Source organism: Bufo bufo, chromosome 2 (genome assembly GCF_905171765.1).
Source record: "Bufo bufo chromosome 2, aBufBuf1.1, whole genome shotgun sequence".
NCBI classification, from domain to species: domain Eukaryota; kingdom Metazoa; phylum Chordata; class Amphibia; order Anura; family Bufonidae; genus Bufo; species Bufo bufo.
The window spans coordinates 337,734,667-337,752,406 of record NC_053390.1 but is presented as its reverse complement, the minus strand read 5'-3'; positions in this window follow the sequence as shown (position 1 = coordinate 337,752,406).

Sequence of the window (17,740 nt, the reverse complement as noted above, 5' to 3'; positions counted from 1 at the left end):
TCTCATCAGTTTAATCCCTGTTACGTCCCCTATCAAGACGTGTATTGAATGGATTTTAGACAACCGCAAACAGTTGTCAAAAGTTGACAAACTCCTTGGAGAAATGTGATTTATCTGTGTGCGTCCTTCTTGTTACTTCCAATTTGAGGCACTGCGCGTGCGTCGTGCAATGTACTCTGCCACACGGTATGAGTGGTGTGTTAACTATTCTTATCAGTTTAATCCCTGTTACTTCCCCTTTCCGGGGACTTGTGTTGAATTGATTTTAGGAACCGGGAGATGGAAAAAGCAGCTTGGTCGGTCCTCTTACTCCCAAGTTGGGGCACTGCGCGTGCACGGAGCAATGTGCTGTGACACCCTATATGAGTGGTGTCTTAACTAGTACTATTCCTATCAGTTTAATCCCTGTTACGTCCCCTATCCGGGGACGTGTGTCGAATTGATTAACCATTGTCGAATTAACGTACCATTACGACATACTGAAATAATTTAGTTCTGAGCTCTGTATTTGCTTTGTATTGGAATTGATGGGGATTTTTTTAATTGTCTGCATTATTTCTAATAAACTATTAAGAGATTTTATTATGATTTTTTTTTATTTTATGTATTAAAAACCCATACAACTTAAAAAAAAAAAATAATTATGTTTTTTCTATGAAAAATTATCCAGCCAATCACTTTTGGTCTAATCATAATGAAGCAACGGCCTTATCATCTGGGGTGTGGCAACATTGCCAACACACTCATAGAGGTGATGATCGCTTCATTGTGATACGCAAGCCCCTTCACCACAACAAGGTAACGATCACGAAGGGGAATTGACACTTGTATGTGCCTTTTTTTTGCAGCCACAGTGCAGCACCAGAGGACAGAAAAATTAGGCATGTACACATGCCTGAAAAATAATGGTATTATTGCAGCCACTGTTGTAGCAGCGGCCGGAAAAATTGATGTTTTCCAGGCAGAAAGGTGACTAAAACATTGTGGCTTGAACCCTAGTTGGTGGCGGAGAATTCACAAAAGTCATCCGGTATGCAGAGATTAAATACAACAGCGTGGGGACCATTTTGAGGCCAAGGCATGTCATCAGGCCTTTTGTTAGTCAAACGTATCCCCCACTGTCAGTCCCTTCGGGATCCATGCCTCATTCATCTTAATGAAGGTGAGGTAATCAACACTTTTTTGACCGAGGCGACTTCTCTTGTCAGTGACAATGCCTCCTGCTGCACTAAAGGTCCTTTCTGACAGGACACTTGAAGCGGGGCAGGCCAGAGGTTCTATCGCAAACTGGGATAGCTCAGGCCACAGGTCAAGCCTGCACACCCAGTAGTCAAGGGGTTCATCGCTCCTCAGAGTGTCGATATCTGCAGTTAAGGCGAGGTAGTCTGCTACCTGACGGTCGAGTCATTCTCTAAGGCTGGATCCCGAAGGGCTGTGGCGATGTGTAGGACTGAAAAAGCTCTGCATGTCCTCCATCAACAACACATCTGTAAAGCGTCCTGTCCTTGCCGCAGTGGTCGTGGTAGGAGGAGGATTACTTTCACCTCTTCCCCAGTTAGATTCCCATTGTGCTGTGACATCCCCCTTATAAGCTGTGTAAAGCATATTTTTTGTTTGGTTTTGAACTGCTGCATCCTTTCGGTAATTTGGTAACATTTCCGCCACTTTCTGCTTATACCAGGGGTCTAGTAGCGTAGCACAAGGTTGGATGCAGAGCTATTCATTTCCTGTTCCTCGTCCTCACTGATGTCATTGACGGTCTGTTCTTCCCCCCCCAGCCACGTTCAACACCATGGGTCCCAGATAGGTGACAACAACGAGCACCCTGGGATGCCTGCTGTGGTTGGTCTTCCTCCTCCTCAAAGCCACATTCCTCCTCTGACTCCTCTTCCTCATACTCCTCTTCCAGCGTTGCTGCAGGTCCGGCAAGCGATGATGACAAGGCTGTTTTTGGTGGTGATGGTAACCACAACTCTTCCTCTTCCTCTTCGCGCTCCTCTACAGCCTGATCCAGCACTCCTCGCAGGGCACGCTCCAGGAAGAAAACAAATGGGATGAGGTCGCTGATGGTGCCTTCGGTGCAACTGACTAGGTTTGTCACCTCTTCAAAAGGACGCATGAGCCTACAGGCATTGCGCATGAGCGTCCAGTAACGTGGCAAAAAAATTCCCAGCTCCGCAGAGGCTGTCCTAGCACCCCGGTCATACAAATACTTGTTGACGGCTTTTTCTTGTTGGAGCAGGCGGTCGAACATTAGGAGTGTTGAATTCCAACATGTCGGGCTGTCAAATCAAGCGCTTCACTGGCATGTTGTTTCGCCGCTGAATATCGGAAAAGTTCGCCATGGCTGTGTAGGACCGCCTGAAATGGCCACACACCTTTCTGGCCTGCTTGAGGACGTCCTGTAAGCCTGGGTACTTAGACACAAAGCATTGTACGATGAGATTCAACACATGTGCCATGTGACAACTTGCCCAAATTCAATGCCGCCCACAAATTGCTTCCATTGTCACACACCACTTTGCCGATCTCCAGTTGGTGCGGGGTCAGCCACTGATCCACCTGTGCGTTCAGGGCGGACAGGAGTGCTGGTCCGGTGTGGCTCTCTGCTTTCAGGCAAGTCAACCCCAAGACAGCGTGACACTGTCGTATCCGGGATGTGGAATAGCCCCTGGGATGCTGAGGGGATTCAGTTGATGTGCAGCCAGACGCTGCAGCAGAAGAGGACTCAGCCAAGGAGGTTATCGAAGAAGATGGAGTAGGAGGAGTAGAGGAGGTGGCAGTAGGCCTGCCTGCAAGTCGTGGCGGTGTCACCAACTCCGCTGCAGAGCCACGCATTCCATGCATGTCAGCAAGTTGACCAAATGCACAGTGTACGTGATATACCTGCCCTGACCGTGCTTTGCAGACCAGGTATCAGTGGTCAGATGGACCCTTGCCCCAACACTGTATGCCAGAGATGCCATGACTTCCTTTTCAATAACAGAGTAGAGGTTTGGGATTGCCTTTTTTTAAAAAAAAAATTGTCCGGGTACCTTCCACTGTGGTGTCCCAATAGCGACAAATTTTTTGAAGGCCTCAGACTCCACTAGCTGGTATGGTAAAAGCTGGCGGGCTAAGAGTTCCATCAAGCCAGCTGTCAGACGCTGGGCAAGGGGGTTACTCTGTGACATTGGCTTCTTACGCTCAAACATTTCCTTGACAGACACCTGACTGTGGGCAGATGAGATGGAACTGCTGAAGGTGAGAGGCGGAGTGGCGGGTGGTTGAGAGGGGGCAAGGAGGACAGCAGTGGTTGACGTGGCTGAAGATGCTGGACCAGGAGGAGGATGGTGGCTTTGAGTTTGTGTGCTGCTTGTACTCATGTGTTGATCCCATTGGCGTTTGTGATGTGAGATCATGTGCCTTCCCTAAGCAGTTGTACCGAGGTGGGTGTTGGACTTCCCACTTCCCACAGGTTGCAAATGGCATTGCTGTTATCAGAGGCAGACACACAAAAAAAATGCCACACTGCTGAGCTTTGCAATGACGGCATTCTGGTGGTGGCAACAGCATGCGTTGATTGGCGTGCTGTCTGGCTGACCCCGGGTGCCGATACATGCTGTCTGACTGTGCCACTAGCTCCTTGCGACAACCTCCCCCTGCTTCCAACTCGTCTCCTCCTTCTCTCTATCTCCCCTTCTGAACTTTCCCCCTCTTCTTCTTCTCTTCGAGCAGGCACCCACGTGGCATCCACGGACACATCGTCATCATCAACCACTTCACTTGTATCTGACACCTCAGTAAAGGAAGCAGCAGCGGGTACAACATCATCATCACACTGTACGCCCATGTGTGTAATCCTGCCTGACAGACACCTCCCTGTTATCTACATCCTCTGGCAATAATGGTTGCGCATCACTAATTTCATCCAACTGATGTGTAAATAACTCTTCTGACGGATCAAGTGAAGCGGCTGTGGTGGTAGTGGTGCCGGCGGGCGGGAGAGTGGTAACTTGAGAGCAGGTGACCGAAGCTGAGCTGAATGAGGATGGTGTGTCAAGGTTCTTAGCGGAAGCTGTTGAAGATTGGGTGTCCTGTGTAAGCCAGTCAACTATGTCCTCAGAATTTTTCGGGTTCAGGGTACGTGGCCTCTGAACACTGGGCATTATTCCAGGGCCAGTGGAAATCACAGGACCACGACCACGGCGGCCCCTACGGGGTGGCCTGCCTCTGCCTGTCATTTTTTTTAGATAAGTGGTACTATGCGTGCAAGGTACTGTGCCACCCTATATAAGTGGTGGGCAGTGGGCACAGTACAGTCTGTGTGGGCCTGACACACACTGGCTTGCAACTGCGATTTATATTTATTACAGAGAAAAAATTAATTGACTTTAGTTTTATCTGCAAGGTATTGTGACACCCTGTATGAATGGTGTGCACACAGTACAGTCTGTGAGCCTGCAGCCTCTCACTGTCTGGCAACTGCGATTATATAAAAAAAAAAAAAAAAAAAACTTTTTTTTTTTTATCTGCAAGGTACTGTGACACCCTATATGAGTGGTGTGCACACAGTACAGTCTGTGGGCCTGCAGCCTCTCACACACGGGCAGGCAACTGCTATATATATATATATATATATATATACACACACTCACCTAAAGAATTATTAGGAACACCATACTAATACGGTGTTGGACCCCCTTTTGCCTTCAGAACTGCCTTAATTCTACGTGGCATTGATTCAACAAGGTGCTGATAGCATTCTTTAGAAATGTTGGCCATATGTTTTTTCTCAAACTTGTTCAATGTAAGGATATATATGCATATAAGCATTATGTATGTTATTCTTATGCTCAAATGCCCTTAGATATATCTTTGTATCATGAATAATGCACTCCAAAGTCATGTTTCTTTTTTTTCCATTATATGTACATGTTTATTCTTGAAAATGGTCAATAAAAAGACAATTGATAAAAAAAAAAAAAAAATGTTGGCCCATATTGATAGGATAGCATCTTACAGTTGATGGAGATTTGATGGATGCACATCCAGGGCACGAAGCTCCCATTCCACCACATCCCAAAGATGCTCTATTGGGTTGAGATCTGGTGACTGTGGGGGCCATTTTAGTACAGTGAACTCATTGTCATGTTCAAGAGACCAATTTGAAATGATTCAAGCTTTGTGACATGGTGCATTATCCTGCTGAAAGTAGCCATCAGAGGATGGATACATGTTCTCATTCTGTTTATGCCAAATTCGAACTCTACCATTTGAATGTCTCAACAGAAATCGAGACTCATCAGACCAGGCAACATTTTTCCAGTCTTCAACAGTCCAAATTTGGTGAGCTCGTGCAAATTGTAGCCTCTTTTTCCTATTTGTAGTGGAGATGAGTGGTACCCGGTGGGGTCTTCTGCTGTTGTAGCCCATCTGCCTCAAGGTTGTGCGTATTGTGGCTTCACAAATGCTTTGCTGCATACCTCTGTTGTAACGAGTGGTTATTTCAGTCAACGTTGCTCTTCTATCAGCTTGAATCAGTCGGCCCATTCTCCTCTGACCTCTAGCATCCACAAGGCATTTTCGCCCACAGGACTGCCGCATACTGGATGTTTTTCCCTTTTCACACCATTCTTTGTAAACCCTAGAAATGGTTGTGCGTGAAAATCCCAGTAACTGAGCAGATTGTGAAATACTCAGACCGGCCCGTCTGGCACCAACAACCATGCCACGCTCAAAATTGCTTAAATCACCTTTCTTTCCCATTCTGACATTCAGTTTGGAGTTCAGGAGATTGTCTTGACCAGGAGCACACCCCTAAATGCATTGAAGCAACTGCCATGTGATTGGTTGACTAGATAATTGCATTAATGAGAAATAGAACAGGTGTTCCTAATAATTCTTTAGGTGTGTGTGTGTGTGTGTATATAATAATAAAAAAAAAGCAGACTGATGTACCATCAGTGGGGTGCTGTCAGGACGCTGTCCTTACAGCAGATGAGTCTGTGGACACAGAACACTGCCCTAGCTAACGCTTTCCCTATTAAATCAGCAGCAGCACTGTTCCTCCTCTCACTAAGAATGCAGCTTCCGAATGAATCTAAAATGGATGCTGTCCAGGAGGTGGGAGGGTCTGCTGCTGATTGGCTGGAATGTGTCTGCTGACTGTGAGGTATAGGGTCAAAGTTTGCTCAATGATGATGTATAGGGGGCGGACCGAACATCGCATATGTTCGCCCGCCGCGGCAAACGCGAACAAGCCATGTTCGCTGTGAACTGTTCACCAGCGAATAGTTCGGGACATCACTACTTTTCAGTGATACCATTTTGAAGTGTGTGCTACTTTTTGGGGGAGGTGAAACGAGAAATTCCAAATTGGTCATTTATTGGGTAAGTATTTTTATTTTGAGGAGATGGGGGTAATTTGAAGTTACTTTTTTTATTATTTTAAATAATTAGAAAAACTTTTTTTACATTTTATTTTTTATGTCACCCTGGGTGACTATAACTGGCAATCATTAGATTGCCCATTGTGTTCTGTGATGGCTAAATGGTTATCATGGAACACTTCATTTACAATATACCAATGCAGTACTGCCACCTGTTGGCCTATATTGGTATATTCTAATAATAGCTACCAAATCCTGCTTGAGGCTTTGGGCTATTACTATACCATAACAGGTTCCCTGATCTCAGCCGGGGAGCGCTGTTACAGACACGGGTGTGCACGGCTTCCGTACTGCTTAGATGCCATTGTAACATTTGACCACGGCATCTGATGGATTCGATCATCGTAGAGATGATCCCATACATTCGTCGCTAGTCTCTGCTATTTGAAATGGGCGCCATCTTTAAAATTAGAGGTCACCAAGGGGTTAATGTAATTTTAAGTCTGCTGTGTGTTTTCCCATGCTGGAAGAAAACGCACCTTAACCTCAGGTATGTTGTTGCAAAAACCACATGCATTTTTTTATGCATTTTTTGCTACATCCAAAATGCTGCACGGCCACATGTGGCAGCAACCTAAGGCTCCAAACTGCACTAATAATGTTAAATATATGTTAATGTAAAGTTAGGTCAGGCTGCTGAGCTCCCCCTAGCAGTTTTGTGACCGGGGAAACCACTTTCCTGGCACACCCCCTTGATACGCCAATGCCAAGTGCAAAAAGCAAATAGTCTCAAGTTAGGCTCGGTTCAAATCCCATTTTTATCCTACGTTTAACGTATATAATTGGAAAAAAGGATACAAAGCGTAGTACACATACTTATTTTTTTTACAATGAAAATCTATGGTGACGGATATCACTGTATGGCATCCGTTTAACATTTTCCTTTATTTGTATATGTTAAATGTAAGACAAAAACGTGATGTGTACCTAGCCTTAAGTGTATCTGTGCTCCTCGCAGCTAAAGACAGGTTCGGTAGAAATCCTATGAGCTCCTCTCCAATCTGTCTTCAGCAGCGAGGAGATGCAGTGTTCTGTGTGAGTGCTTTTATCTCCTCATTTTAGCGATCAGCGGGTGTCTGAGGAATCAGAAACCACCGATCAAAACATTTATGATTTCACATTTTTTTGAAAGTACAATAAGGCTACTTTCACAATGGCGGCACGGAGATCTGGTCGCCTGATCCAGCAGAGAATGGCAGGAATCGATGGGACACAAACCACAGCGTGCAGTGGTTTGTGTCCAGCCAATTCTCTGCATTTTTGCTGGAATTTGGCCAGATCTCTGCCGGATCTCATTATACTTAATGGGGCATGTGGGTATTGCGGTTGTATCCGGCAGAGCTGGATCCGAAAATACATGCCGGTGAGAAAGTAGCCTAAGCAAATCAAACTCTTTATGTAGGGCAAGTGAGAATACCATATCTTTTCCAAAACCCAGTATGTCCAAATTTGACTGAGCAACTGAAATTAAATCTATTAATGTCCTAACATGGCCCAGAGCCTGTTGAGTAACTATTTTAATAAGTCAAATTGGGTGATAATTACAGCACTGTAGTCTTTGCTCACTTTAGGAATGACATACTGTAAATATCTGAAAGCAACATTTCCTCTGGAAGCTGTTTTCCTTCCCTAATATAATTAAACAAAAGGGTCAGATGAGGGGCCAAAATAGCCACAAATATTCTAATGTTGATTAGAAAATCCAGACATGGTGCAGATGACTTTGTTAGATTAATTTTCCCCAAAATATCCTTCACAATAAAACATTTTTATCTAATAATTTAGAATGCACCTCTGTAAATGCTGGAAAATAAATCCTCCGCTTTGTTCTGCCTGAAAACTGAGGCCGAATAAATTACTTTTATTATTTTAATAAAACTCCAGGGGTATCATGACTACGTGTGGGACAATCACTAGGGGACTCACTATTGGTTGTGGTAGTGGGGGCGATAAGAAGGCATTAACATTTTAAGGAGGCACTAAGGGGAATGCTTACTAAAATGTGGCATGAGGGGTTACAAAATAAAAAAAAATTAACTCTTCTCATCCACTTGTTCGCGTAGCCGGTATCATCTTTTTTCAGGACCTGCCAAAGGACCTTTGATGACGTAATCGCGCTCACCACGTGGTGAACGGGGTGATGTCAGCACAGGTCCTGCTGAATGAAGAGATTCTATCTTCATTTAGCAGGACCTGTGCTGACGTCACCGCACTCGCCACGTGGTGAGCACGATTACGTCATCAAAGGTCCTGAAAGAAGAAGAAAGAAGATGCTGGCTGCGCAAAAAAGTGGATGAGGTGAGTTCATTTCTTTTATTTTCTAACCCCTGATACCATATTTTAGTAAGCATTCTGTATTATGCTATTATTTTCCCTTATAACCATGTTAAGGGAAAATAATACAGTAAATTGACTTTAATGAGGTTGCTCATCCCTATCATCTCCTAGCGACCATGCGTGAAAATCGCACCGCATCCGCACTTGCTTGCGGATGCTTGCGATTTTCACACATCCTCATTCATTTCTATGGGGCCTGTGTTGCGTGAAAAACGCAGAATATAGAACATGCTGCGATTTTCACGCAACACACCATTGATGCTTGAAAATCAATGCTCATCTGAACAGCCCCATTGAAGTGAATGGTTCCGGATTCAGTGCGGGTGCAATGCGTGAGGTGAACGGAATTCTCGCCCATGTGAAATAGGCCTTAAGCTGCATTTACATGAGCCAATAGAAGTCCAGATTATTGGGAATGACCGTTCCCGACAATCTGCCTGTGTAAATGTGCCGCCTTTCACCCGATGAACGAGTGAAACATCCGTTCATCGGGTGATCCTGTGGTTCATGCGTGTACCCCTTATTATTGTTTCTGAGCAGAAGATTGTGTTGTCTAAACTGCGATCAGCTGCTCAGAAACCATGATTTAGTATGAATTGTCCTGTGTAAATCCCCCTTTACAGACATCACACATGCTCCTGCCAACAGCTGAGGTGAGAGGTAACATTGATCCTGGCAGTTTAATCCCTTAGATTCTTAGATACTGCAGTCAGTTATAACTGTGTCCACTAAGGTGTTTGACAGTGGCAGGATGCTCACCTGATGTGATCATGTGGTGCAAATGAGCTACCATGGCAGGTTTAGTCCTAATGAAAGACCTCAGGTTTGCTATGGGTAAAAGCCTATAAAATCAAGATTTCCTGTCAGCATTCCCTGTATTACAAAGCATTATATAAAAAAAAAAAAAAGCAAAAAATAAAAATATATAAACCTGATCCACATAAAATAAACCCTCATATGGCTATGTTAATGTAAAAATTACAAATTTGTGTGGATATTTCTGATATGTTTTATATTTGGCAAAAGTACTAAACATTGCTGCATTCATACCAACCCATAGTATAAAGATAAAATATTATTTATACCACATAGTGCATGGCATAAAATTATGCAATAACAATGGTGGAATTGCCATTTTTTCCATTCACCTAAAAACTTCATAAATGTTGATCAATAATTTATATGGACTTCATAGAGGCAATAAAAATTTCAACTCGTCCTGCAGAAAGCAAGCCATCGTACAAACTTAGATTTTTATTTCAAAATAAAAAAACTAATGGCTCTTGCAATTAGACAAAAAGAAATGTAAAAACATACTCTCTCCTGAATTACCTGAATCGGGTCCTTAATAGATTAATTACCATTATCATGTGATGTACCATAGTATGCATTAAACTTCTAGGCTCCCTCTAGTGGTAGCTGTAGACACCTAGGATATTATCTTCTAACTACATGTCTATACAAGGATATTGGAGCTTTGCATGAGAAAAATAATAAAATATGCTAAGAAATAATCAACACAAAATTTTAAACCTATTTAGATTTTTAAAAAATGGTGTCCAAGAGACAATATTCACTTTACAGCAACAACATTGCCTGGAGTTATGTATTTTAGAGGGACATTTCACTGATATAGTGGTACAAGGAATGCTTAGTATTGCAAAAATGTTTTTTTTTTATGGAAATATCTCTGGTGAATAAAGTAGTGGATGTGCCTGTTACAGTTCCAGATAATAGTATATGCTTGTCACCTAAAAGTGACCTAGTGCCCACTTTTGGCACATACAGATCTATTGTTACATTCACTATAGATGCAAGGAAATTAATTATCTATGTCTAGGTCTCACATTTTTCATTATGGTGACAAGTTACATTCCAAAACTCATTAGATATTAACCCGTAGGATACCAGCGTCGTACATGTACGGCGCTGTAAACTGGGTCTGAAATCCCAGCGCCGTACAGCTACGGCCCTCCGATCAGCTGCAGGGGTCTGGCAGTCACTGATATCTGGATCCCTGCTGTATGCGCTGGAATCGGTGAAAACACAGATGCCGGCGCATTAGCCTTTGCACTGCCACGGTCAGACCTGACCGCGGCACATGTGGTATCCTGCCGGGTGCGGGGTGGACATCAGGTCCCCGTGCTGCTGTGACGGGGACCCGATGGCAGGGAAGGCAGCCCTATGCCTTCCTTAAGCATTGTGGCTGCCTTCTATGACAGCCTGTGAGATCTAGCCCCTGGATCTCACAGGCAGGAAGCTGTTAGTATATTACAGTGTGTCATACACTAACAGCCAATGCATTACAAGACAGAAGTATTGTAATGCATTATAATGTAGATCTGACCCCCAAAAGTTGAAGTCTCAGCGTGGGACAAAAAATAAAGTGAAAAAAGAAGAGAAAAAAAAAATGTTTCAAGTAAAAAAATAAAAAATGCATCCTTTTCCTAAAATAAAGTTAAAAAAATTGGAAAAAAATAGAGAAAAAAAGAAAAGTAGACATATTAGGTATCGCCGGGTCCGTGTCGACCAGCTCTATAAAAATATCACATGACCTAACCCCTCAGATGAATACCGTAAAAATAATGAAATGAAAACTGTGCTGAAAAAACATTTTGTTGTCACCTTGCATCACTAAAAGTGCAACACCAAGCAATCAAAAAGGCGTATGCCCCCCAAAATAGTACCAATCTAACCATCCCCTCATCCCACAATAAATAAGCCCCTACCTAAGACAATCGCCCATAAAATAACTATGGCTCTCAGACTATGGAGACACTAAAACATTATTTTTTGTTTCAAAAATGCTTTTATTGCGTTTAATGTAAAAAAACATACATAAAATAGACATATTAGGCATTGCCGAGTAGAGATGTCGCGAACATGTGTTAGCCAGTCAACTATGTCCTCAGAACTTTTCAAGTTCAGGGTACGTGGCCTCTGGACACTGGGCATTATTCTAGGGCCAAAGGGAATCACAGTACCACAACCACGACGGCCCCTGCGGGGTGGCCTGCCTCTGCCTGTCATTTTTTTTCAGATTAGTCAAGTTGTACTATGCGTGCAAGCTACTGTGACACCAGATATGAGTGGCACTGTGCACTGGCAGAAATTGGCAGAAGTTGGCAGAGTAGACGCTGTAGGCCTGACACACACGCTTGCAGACAACTAACTGCTATTTAATCTATTACAGTCAAAATTGTATTTTTTATTTTTTTAAATGTGCACTACTGTTACACCAGTTATGAGTTGCACTGGTGTGACACTGTGCCCTGGCAGGCCCTGAAATGCACACATGTGAAGGAAAATGACTGCTATTATTTCACAGTCCAAAAATTATTATAATTTTTTTTAAATGCAAGCTATTGTGTCACCGGAGTGGTGGCACTGGGCAAGTGGGCACGGTATACACTGTGAGCCTGACACACACGCTGGCAGGCAGGCAACTGCAATTAGATAAAATAATGAGAGAGAAGAAGAAGTCTGGGTGCCGCCGCCGGCCGGGATGGCGCCACAGTGCTGGCGGTCGCCGTGCAGCGACCGCGCCAATTTTAGGTTAGGACCCACTCAGAGGCAACCTTGGCGTGGTGAGTGGGCTTATTGCCTTTTGATCAAAATGTACACAAATGCCTCATTTAGCATGTAGCATGGAGGTAGTACACATGCGCAATTTAGTGCTGTCTCCTGCAGAAATGCAGGGATGAGATCATAGCATTAGCAGTGGATGTGCGATTCATTTCCTCTTCTCTCTCATTATTTGCAATTAGATTACACAGGAAAAAAAAAAAAAAAAAGCAGACTGATGTTCTAGCCCTAAAAAGGGCTTTTTGGGGTGCTGTCCTTACAGCAGAGATCAGATGAGTCCTTCAGTACTGTAGTGGACACTGAATACACTAGGAGGGAGGGTCTGCTGCTGATTGGCTGGAATGTGTCTGCTGACTGTGAGGTACAGGGTCAAAGTTTACTCAATGATGATGTATAGGGGGCGGACCAAACATCGCATATGTTCGCCCGCCGCGGCGAACGCGAACAAGCTATGTTTGCCGGGAACTATTTGCCGGCGAACTATTCGGGACATCTCTATTGCCGAGTCCGTAACAGCCTGGTCTATAAAAATACCACATGACCTAACCCCTCAGGTAAACACCGTTAAAAAAAACATTTTTTGCCACCTTACATCACAAAAAGTGTAATAGCAAGCGATCAAATAGTCATATGCACCCCAAAATAGTGCCTATAAAACCGTCATCTTATCCCAAAAAAATGATACATTGCCTAAGACAATTGCCCAAAAAATAAAAAAAAACAAGGCTCTCAGACTATGGAGACACTAAAACATGATTTATTTTCTCAAAAATGATCTTCTTGTGTAAAACTTTAAATAAATAAAAGTATACATATTCGGTATTGCCATATCCGTAATGACCTGCTCTATTAAAATACCACATTTACCTAACCTCTCAGATGAACACTGTAAAAAATAAAAAATAAAAACTGTGTCAAAAAAGCCATTTTGTCACCTTAATCACAAAAAGTGTAATAGCAAGCGATCAAAAAGTCATATGTACCATAATCAAACCGTCATGTAATCAAACCGTCATCTTATCCCGCAAAAAATTAGATCCTACCTAAGACAATCGCCCAAGAAATAAAAAAAATATGGCTCTAAGAATATGGCACTAAGAATAGACACTTTTTGTTTCAAAAATGCTGTTATTGTGTAAAACTTTAAATAAATAAAGTATACATATTAGGTATCGCCACATCCGTAAGAACCGGCTGTATAAAAATATGACAGGACCTAACCCTGTAGGTAAACACCAAAAAAATAAAAAGGGTGTCAAAAAAGCCATCTTTTATTTGGCACCTTACATCACAAAAATGGGAATACCAAGTCAAACCATCATCTCATACCGAAAAAAATTAGCCCCTACATAAGACAGTCGTCCAAAAAATATAAAAAAATATGGCTTTCAGAATATGGAGACACTAAAAAAATTATTTTTTTCAAAAATGCTTTATGTGAAATGAAAAAAGGTAGTATATTTTCTATTGTCGCGTCTGTAACAACCTGCTCTATAAAAATACCACATGATCTAACCTGTCAGATGAACATTGTAAATAACAAAAAATAAAAAACTGTGCCAAAACTGCTATTTTTTGTTAAAAAAAGTGTAATATAGAGCAACCAAAAATCATATGTACCCTAAAATAGTACCAACAAAACTGCAATCTTATCTCATAGTTTCCAAAATGGGGTAATTTTTTTTGAGTTTCTACTTAAGGGGTGCATCAGAGGGTCTTCAAATGTGAAATGGCAACTTAAAATTATCCCAGTGAAATCTGCCCTCCAAAAACCATATGGTGCTCCTTTCCTTCGCATCCTGCCGTGTGCCCTTACAGCAATTTACGACACCACATATGGGGTGTTTCTGTAAACTACAGAATCAGGGAAATAAATATTGACTTTTGCTTGTCTGTTAACCCTTGCTTTGTTATTGGAAAAAATTGATTAAAATGGAAAATCTGCCAAAAAAGTGAAATTCTGAAATTTCATCTACATTTTCCTTTAATTCTTGTGGAACACCTAAATGGTTAAAAAAGTTAGTAAAATCAGTTTTGAATACCTTGAGGCCCCTTTCACACGGGCGAGAATTCCGTGTGGGCGGAATGCGTGAGCGGTGATTTTTCACGCATCACTTGTGCGTTGAGTGAAAATCGCAGCATGTTCTGTATTCTGCGTTTTTCACACAACGCAGGCCCCATAGAAATAAATGTGTCTGCGTGAAAATCGCAAGCATCCGCAAGCAAGTGCGGATGCGGTGCGATTTTCACGCATGGTTGCTAGGAGATGATAGGGATGAGCAACCCCATTAAAGTCTATCTTGTATCTTCATTCAGCAGGACCTGCGTGGATGTCACCGGGCTCACCACAGGGTGAGCGCTATTACAACATCAAAGGTCCTTTTGCAGGTCCTGAACGAAGAAGAAAGAAGACTATGCCGGCAGCGCTAACAAGTGGATGAGGTGAGTTAATTTTATATTTTTTTAACCCCTCAATTGACATTTTAGTAAGCATTCTGTATTAAGAATGCTATTATTTTCCCTTATAACCATGTTATAGGGGAAAATAATAAAATCTACAGAACACCTAACTCAAATCCGAACTTCAGTGAAGAAGTCCGGGTTCAGGTCTGGTTACCACATTTAGTTTTTTATCACGTGTGTGCAAAACACATTGCGACCGTGCGATTAAAAACTGAACAACGCAATCGCAAAACTGACTGAAATTGCGCTCGCACTCGTGCGGGTTTCCCGCAATGCACATGCGACGCATCCGGAGCAAATCCGGGACGCCCGAGTAAAAGAGGCCTGAGTTTCTAAAATGGGGTCATTTTTGAGTGGTTTCTATTATGTAAGCCTCACAAAGTAACTTTAGACCTGAACTGGTCCTTTAAAAAGTGAGTTTTGGAAATTTTCTGAAAAATTTCAAGATCTGCTTCCAAAATGGCATTCACAAAATGATCCAAACATAAAATAGACATATGGGAAATGTAAAGTAATAACTATTATATGAGCTATCACTATCTGTTTTAAAAGCAAAGCAACTGAAATTTGGAAAGTTGCAATTTTTTTTGTAAATTTAGTATTAAAAAAAAAAAAAAATTAAATATTGACTGAAATTTACCACTATCATGAAGTACAATGTGTCTTGAGAAAACAGTCTTAGAATGGCTTGGATAAGTAAAAGCGTTCCAAAATTATTACCACATAAAGTGACACGTCAGATTTGCAAAAATCGGCTGGGATTTAAAGTGGTATTCCCATCACAGACAATGGGGGCATATCGCTAGGATATACCCCCATTGTCTGATAGGTGCGTGTCCCACCTATAATGAGAACGGAGCGGGGAAATGAACGAAGGGCGCACTGCGCATGCGCAGCCACCCTCTATTCATTTCGATGGGGCCTCCGAGAATAGCCGAACCATTTCCGTCTGCCCCATAGAAATGAATAGGAGCAGGGGCCGCGCATGCGCGGTGCCCTCCTGTTCATTTTTATGAGAGCAGTGATTGGTGGTGGACGGACCCCGGGAAATCCGGGGTCCTCCAGCCACAGCTCTCCCCGCTCCGTTCTCATTGTAGGTGCGGGTCCCTGAGGTGGGACCCACACCTATAAGACAATGGGGGCATATCCTAGCAAGATACGGATGAACAGGAGTCCCCCACCGGCCTAGATGCAAGGAAAGGGGACGACGGTGAAAAGCAACTGGATCGGCAGCTAAGAACCCAGAACAACTAGCACTTACCTTCTGCAGCAACAGGAAGGAAAACCAACACACCAGTAACTGCCTGGACCCCCATGCAGACAGGGTGCATGGCGGCCCCTGGCAGAGCTGCTCACTGACTTGTTCCCCCTACTCCTCCGAGGAACCCTGAAGCCCTCTCACCGAAGGCACAGACATGGGAGTGGCTAGCATTTATGTAGGACTGTACACACTAAAACAGAGCAGACATGGAACAATAACTAAACTCCAGACTACCAGCCACAGGCAATATAAGCACCTAGTGACCACACCCAGCCAGTTATTTAACCCCACAATCACCAGACAGGGAAGGGAAACAAACCTTAAAGGAAAAGTGTAAACACATGCTGCATAAACTACATGTTGCCCCAGGCAACCAGCATGCACGGCAAACGTGTCATGGCAAACCACACAGAGACCGAGACACAGCCGTGACACTGTTGCTTTCAGGAGATGAAAATCTAATGAAAGACTTATGGTATTGTGATTTGTGGGCTATCTCAAACATGAAAACATGTGCTTGTAAATGAAAATGCTATAAACTATTAGCCATAGATAATTGCTAACTAAATGATTGATTATTTTTGTATCCGGTTAGAATTATAAAAATCATTTTTTTTTTAAATACTCTTCAATGGCAAACAAGTGTTTGTGAGAATATAATTTAGTGAAAAGACATGAGCTAATGTCATCCACATGATGTTATAACCATACTTCTTAGTCCCACTAAACAGAATGGAGTGGTGGTCATGTATGTTCACTACTACTCCATTCACTCCAGGGATAAGTATCTAATCAGTAGATGGTCTGACCCCCACCAAGCTCAATAACAGAGATTTCTGTACCCCCCGAGTCAATGGAGCATGGTAATGCATGTACACTGCCATACCATCCAACTCTATGAGAATGACACAGAGAAGTGGACTACAACACTTGGCTATGTTTGATACAGCCTGTGAATTTTTTATTTATTTTTTTGCGATGTTTGATAGTGCTATCTTTTGATAGTGCCTCCATTCAGGGGACTGACGGACCCCCATTCTTGTGATTGGTGGGGATCTCAGTAGCTGGAACTTTACCAATCAAATACTTGTACCCTTTTTTGAGGATAGTAGTTATGATAGAATAACACTTTAATAAGCTCACAGTGCTGCTGTAAATGTAACAGTGCACAGCAGTGCTCAAACTTTTTTAAACGGCTGATAGGAGGGAGTGCCAGGAGTTTTATATCCACCCATCTGATATTGATTGGATATCCTGAGGAATCATTTATTCAGAATCAGAATGAACCTCAAGGATTTAGCTAATCAAAGTACAGAGAACATTTTCTTCTTTGCATGTGGAAAGAGACTAGTATCCTTAATTAAACACAATATTCTACCACTTTCATGCCCAAAATAAAAAAAGAGGCAATGTGAAGAAACAGAACGGAAAAAAAGAAACTGTTTTATTTTTTTTGAGAATTCGTTTTAACAATTTTGTATCTGTTTTAGTCAATCTGAGATCCATTACCGTATTTTTCACTGTAAAAAGTCCTCCATGAAGTACTATAGTGTAAAATAATGTAAGTAAAACCGATGCCTAAAGGCTATGTACACCTTTGGGAGAATTTTTTCTATGATTGCATTTTACTAATTTTTGGCTAAAAATCGTATTTTCAATTGGC